Here is a 6,509-nt window from a genome sequence, read left to right on the forward strand (position 1 = left end):
ATTGATATCCACAGGAATGATGTCTTCAGAATCTGAGTTACTTCCTTTTCAACATTTCATAAGTTACAAGGTCACTAAATTTTTTATCTCTACAAACTTCTTCCACTTCCCAGTAAATTTTGGTCTTTCTAGACATCTTCACTATGGATTCAGCATGGCATGCTCATGGCATTCTTGTGAAGTTTCCCAACAATCATTAGTTTGTCTGAAGTTCCCTAGCTCAAATCCCCGATAGTAAAATCCTGGTTGATTTCATTCATGTTTTCATCCAAAGCATGGTATGAGTTATTGGCTGGCCCATAGTTGGCTAACAATGGCAGGTGTCCAACCATGGTCCAGTTGGCTCCAGCCAAGGGACAGAATCATAGTGAAAAAAAAGATTGCAAGGTTTCTTATTGGGGCTGTTGGCATAACAAGCATTCTGAGGTTCACCAGTGTTCCAGACTCTCTAGTATCTTTATTGCACCATTAATCTTTGAGAATAGGGTTTTTCAACTTTGACACAATTGACATGCATGCCAAATACTTTGTTGTAGGAGTTGCCTTGTGCATTTAGGATATTTGCAGGATTCCTGGCCTCTGCCCACTAGATGTCAGTAGCTTCCCCCACCCCAATGTCTCCTGTCATTGCCAAGTGTCCCCTGGTGGAGCAAAATCACTCTCAGCTGTGAGCTTCTGCTCTAGAATCATCTGGGACCTTTCTCTAAATTCTCTCCATGGCACCAACATTCTTCAGACTAAAACTCCAAGCTCAGTCACATGATGATTACATAAACCCCAAGCAGAAAGGATTTATTCTGCATATAAATTTGTCTCTTGAGGAAATAAAAGGTCTTATCATTATGTTGATTAGCAGGTCCTGGGATGATCTTCCTCCCTCCTTACTTCAAGAGAAGAAGCAGTAGATAGAACCATTCGGCAGCCAACGTCTAAGTAAGGTTTTATTAGGTGAAGTGCTGTCAGTCTTCTGTGGGTCATTTTCTTAAGGCTTGTTCCAAATAACCAGAGGACTTGAAGTTTGCAGCTGAGATGACTCAGGCTCTATCATAGCAGCCCGACACCTGTGTTTCCCAGCATGTTGTTGGTCAGATAAACTCTGTCATTGTCTGGTTAACCCCCAGGCTAAAAGAGAAACCTCAAGTCTCTGCTTATGAGCCCACAGCTATCCAGCCATAGTTTCTGGAGTCCACAGGTGGGGTGTCACAGGCCCTCACACAACAAACATATGCCTTAGTTTCCCAGGTCATTCAAACTCAGATCCAACTCCCAGAGGTGGTGGTTGGCCTAGGGCACAACAGAGAGACACTCAAAGGCTGCAGAACTGAGCCAGCAAATGCCTAACCAGTGGGTCTGGAGTTTACTTGGATGCCTGAAACCCTCATACAGCAGCAGCACTTGGGTTCCCCAGGTCATTCAAGTTTAGATCCAACTCTGCCAGGCTCTGATTCACACTGAGGGTGGAAGTCAGGACTTCACAGGCAGCAGCAGTGACTTGGCAAATCTTCAACTGCAAGATCCTCAGCCAATGACTGGGTGGCTCAAGCTTAACAGAAAAGCCTCAGACCCCAATCCTCCAGTGCATTTGGTGCTGAGCAAGGAGGCAGTGTCCTGGCAAGCCACAACCTCCAGAGGACGCTTCCTCAACTGAATCATCTGCAGCCTGCATTTGGGATGCTGGAGCCCCTCACAGAGCAGTTCCATGCCTGGCAACCCCAAGTCATTGCTCCTTAGGTCCATCCTTATTAAATTATTATTGGATATCAGAGCTGCTGTGAGGTCCTGATAGGCAAGGCTAGAAACTCAGCACTTCTTCAGCCTCAATTCTGAAGTTTGCATTTGGGGTGTCTGAGTCTTTGACAGAGAAGCTTCACCCCCCAGCTTCTCAGGGCATTGTAATACAAAACCAGCTCTATCAGATTTGGATTAGAGCTTAGAGCATCAGCAAGCTGTTCATTGTAGATGTCTGGCAAAACATTCCTCTTGGCTGACTATGCCAATAGCATCTGGACCCAGAAGTCCATCTCACCCATCTTCTTCATCCACACTGTAGGCAGCCCTGTACCAGTGCAGCACTGGGATGCTCCTGCAGTTCGTCACACAAAAAGGAGGAAACCTTGGTGGTGATATTGCTGACCACGACCACTCGGAAGTGGCTCAGGGCCTGTTGGATAAATTCATCTTCCTGGATCTCATAAAAGCAGCTAAAGAGCCACTAGAAACCCTGCTGCAGGTAGAGCTCTCACTCTGACCTTTGCTTTGGACTCATTCCAATAGTTCGACCTTGATGCCAGGGGAGACCTTCTAGCAAAGACTTTTCTCAAGGTAGCTTCTTGTTTCCTCATTCACATGGGGAGTGCCAAGAAGCTCTTTTCTGGAAACCTTACTCAGCCAACAGCATCCTCACATTCTGCTCTGGGCTGGACCCACTCTCCCCAACATCCAGGATATAGTACATGGCCTCAAAGAGCTCCTGGAAACTCAAGTGGATGAAGCTGTAGAACACTGCACAGTTGATGTCCTTATGGAAGATGATCACCTTGAGGGAGGAAGAGATATCCATCCCATCAAGCCATGCTTCTGGAAGTCCTGCTCCTCAAATGGGATTTTCTGATTCCCAAGACCATATGCCACCAAAGAGCAAGGGCTGGAGAATTGAGGTCCCTGGCAGACTCAGAGGTAGAGCATGTAAACTGCTGTGGTGTCCTGGATGTCTGTCTCAAAATCCCCCCTGCCACTTTCTAATTGCTGCTTGAACCAGGTACAAATGACCCAACATATGGTGGAGACAAATCATAGAGTGAAAAGGGACTTGTTGTTTTTCACGAAATTGAAGGGTTTACCAGCCTGCTTAACATTGTGGAAATATGTGTAGAAGTACTTCTTCCTTTCTGTGTCAGAGAAGCCCAGGATCTCCACATTCTTGGGATGCTGGAGCAAGTGATGGAGCTTCTCCAAAGCCATGGCCTGGCAATGATGAGCAAAGACAACCAAGGCAGCAGCTTATTCTGAATCAGACTGTTAATGAGAAGCTCTGTGAGCTGTTTTTCCTCCCAGCAGAGGCACCAGGGTCCCTGGCGGTTGTAGAAAGAGGACTTGAGCTCCTCAAAGCCATTTATGATGAAAAGGAGGCACTCAGGAACTCAGACAAGCCCCCGGTAGGGCACGCTGGGCTCTGACCGGCACCTGGAGGTAAGGTCTTGCATGCTTTGCTCTGAGGTGCTCTAGTTCATCTCTCTTCAGTTGATGTAGAAGAGACAATCAAACTTGTCTTGGAAGAGCCTCCCATTGGTCCAGTCCAACATCACCTTCTAGACCAGCATGAATTTGTCCATCCCTGCTGCCCACTCCAGGACAGCAGTGTACAGTGGCTGTGTGGTGCTACTTACCTCTCATACCATTATTCAAATTACTAATTTCTAACTCTAAATAAGCCATTAAATGTTGTTAGAGCAGATAAAGTGACATAGAAGGCAATTCACAATAGTTGGTGTGATGGTTGATTTTATGTATCAACATAGATGGGCCCTAGATTCTAATTATTTAATTATTCTAATAATTAAGTTAATAAAGTAATAATTAATAATTTTTCTAATTATTTAATCAAACACTAGTCTAGGTATTTCTGTGAAGGTATTTTGTAGATGTTTCTAACATTGACGAGCAGTTCAATAAGTAAAGGAAATTACCCTAAAAAATGTGGATGAGCCTCATCCAATCAGTTGAATGCCATAATGGCAAAAAGAAGGTTCCTAGAAAAATTTTGCTCAGGATTGCAACCTCAGCTCCTGTTAGAGATCCTAGCTGGTCTGCTCTACAGATTTCAGACTTCCTAGTCCCCACAATCACATGAGCCAATTCCTCATAATAAATCTCTTTATATTTAATATATAATAATTTATATATGATAAATCTCTTTATATATATCTTTGTATTTCACTAATGTATAATATACATAAGCCCATATTGCTTCTGTTTCTCTGACAAATTCTGACTTAGGTGTATTTTATGAAAATATACAACTACTCTTCTCTATTGCTTTCATTTTATTTATTGGGTATGTGTAACATAAGTGGAGGACAATACTGTTTTCTTTTAAGCACGTTTATCTGTTAAATTTTGTAGAATCTATTCTAGTATATCAAGTATCATTAATCCAAGGAGAAGATCCTACTACCCACAATGTTTAGACAAGGTGTCAATGCCAGTATTAATAAAAAATACATTTTAACATCACATTCCCTGGTGGAGGAAGTAATGTAGTCATATTAAAGCCAATGAAAGCAAGAATAGCAGCTATTTCTATTTCTAGTTTCTATAAAACTAAAGTTTGTCTAAATTGGGGTCAGCTATCAGGATATTTCTATTTGAAATGACTAATAAATAATAATGGTTCTTTTAAAGACTGGGTATGATAGGAGTGAAAAAGAATGTGGGATAAGACATGCAGTCAGAGGAGATGAGACACAGTGCCTACTTTATATTTTATAAATTTTGATACCAGGAAACTCAAACTCTACAGATTCTGTTTATCCACATTTAAATTGGGACATATTTTTACCCTTATCACACAAGATTATTTTAAGAATGAAGAAAGTGTTAATTTAATAAAATGAAGTTCAAAACTAATATTTATTTGCTATTTATTTTTATAGTATTTTTTTCAATTTCTGGTAAGATCCTGAGGTTAAATCTAATAAAGGCTTTAATAATTCTATTGCTTTTCACTAGTAGCTGGTTCTTTATTCCATGAGTGATCCATGGAGACTGTTGGACTAAAGTAGAATGGCCAGCAAGCCAGCAAAGGGGTAAGACCCAGCTCTTCTCTCTGCAAGACTGAGCTTATGCCTACACAGGCATCGTAATGATTCTCTCTGACCTACTTTAAACATTTTTATAGTTACATAACCATAAAAGATTAATCCAAGAAAATAGAGTTAAAATAGAAATTTATAGTGATACTATAACTAGCGCTGTCAGTGTAGAATGTATGGTTAGGAATTCTGCCTATGAATGTGTTTCTCTCTGTGCTTGAAGATGGAAGCGGTTATATAGCTTATTGCCTATGAGAAATAACAATTATAGATAATATTTATTTTAATTGGAGCTGGGGTGATTTAAAATATAAGAGTATCAAAGTCTTAACATTTATAGAAAACTAAAATGACATTGCCAATATTAAGAGAGGCAGAAAAGCGATATGAAAGGACACCAAAATGTTTTCCCTTTCCATCTATAGGAAAAATTAGATACTTCAAAATTTACTCTGTATAAAATAAGTAAGAGTAGTCTAGTTGATGACGTGTTAACAAACATTTCCTAAACCTCCATACCTTGAAGCAACAAGAATTTATTTCTTTTCTACATTTTAAATTTGTTCTGGGATCCAAGCTAGTTAGTGTTATACCATGTGGGATATCGCTGGCCATGGTGACAAGAAGATGGACTTTTACAGTAGTATCCAACCCCTGCACCATTAATAAGTATTGGCCAAGAAATAAAACTTTGCTGCTATATGCCACTGAGATTTTGAGGCTGATTATCATCACAGAATAACTCTCTCCTGATTGAAATAGATATTTGTACCTGAAGCAGGTTGTCCATGGGCATGGTTCATCAGTTTGTACAGAAGATATGAATACTGGCATCTAGAAAATAATGATAAATGTTATACAGTAGCAGAAAAAAGTAAAACTATCCCTGGCAATATACTAAAATATCATGTATCATGAAATTTTAACTCTGGGACAAGAAGTTTGAAAACACTATTAATAGAACACATTTGTTGTTGTTTGTTGTATTTGATCAGGTACTGCCAGAAAAAGAAAAGCTCAGGAAAAACAAAACAAAAAAAGCAATAGAAACCCCAGCTTATCAGAATTAAGAAGAAGAATTAAGAATAGACAGATAAGATAATTGAAGTCCTGTAGGTTCATAAGAAGAAATTATTTTTTTACCTTACTGTCTCATTATTCCAGAAAAAAAGAAGAAAAAAAACCAAGATTTGAGCTATAAATATTTATTAAAATTTAGCAATATGAAAAAAAATTAGTATTTTATTACCCATGGTTAAAACCTGAATGGATTAAGATGCCTCAGTACAAGCATGACCTTACTATTGTGTAGGGTCTAGTACTTTTAACTGCATAAGGTGACTCAGAGGATTGAGGTTAGTGGTAAAATCCCCAAATCAAAGACATTTAAGCTCAGGGTACCTATATTTGGGCCTATTGTAGAGGCAGCAAGAAGTAAAGCAATATAGCAAATTTGAGAATTATCTCAAAGAACTTTCTTCTTTTAGCTATTTTCATATATAGATAGCTGAGATCAAATATGTAAAATTCCTAAAAAATTAATAGATACTGTAAGGCACAAAATAATTCTTGGACTTCTAACTACTTACAGGCAGAACGTTGTCTGAGACATATGCTTTGCTCTCAAAAGATTGACATTGCCCAATGCTTATTTCACAGAAGCCAAAGTGGCTAAAGGCAGAGGAGAATCTCTCAGAG

The 6,509-nt window shown here is 39.6% G+C and overlaps 1 pseudogene; it reads right to left on the reverse strand.

Annotated features, from left to right (window-relative positions):
• Positions 1–849: 849 nt before the first annotated feature.
• Positions 850–5,607, reverse strand: LOC133076348 (NACHT, LRR and PYD domains-containing protein 12-like; annotated as a pseudogene).
• Between the last annotated feature and the right edge of the window lie 902 nt (positions 5,608–6,509).

The sequence above is a fragment of the Eubalaena glacialis genome, chromosome 16 (genome assembly GCF_028564815.1).
Source record: "Eubalaena glacialis isolate mEubGla1 chromosome 16, mEubGla1.1.hap2.+ XY, whole genome shotgun sequence".
Classification (NCBI taxonomy): domain Eukaryota; kingdom Metazoa; phylum Chordata; class Mammalia; order Artiodactyla; family Balaenidae; genus Eubalaena; species Eubalaena glacialis.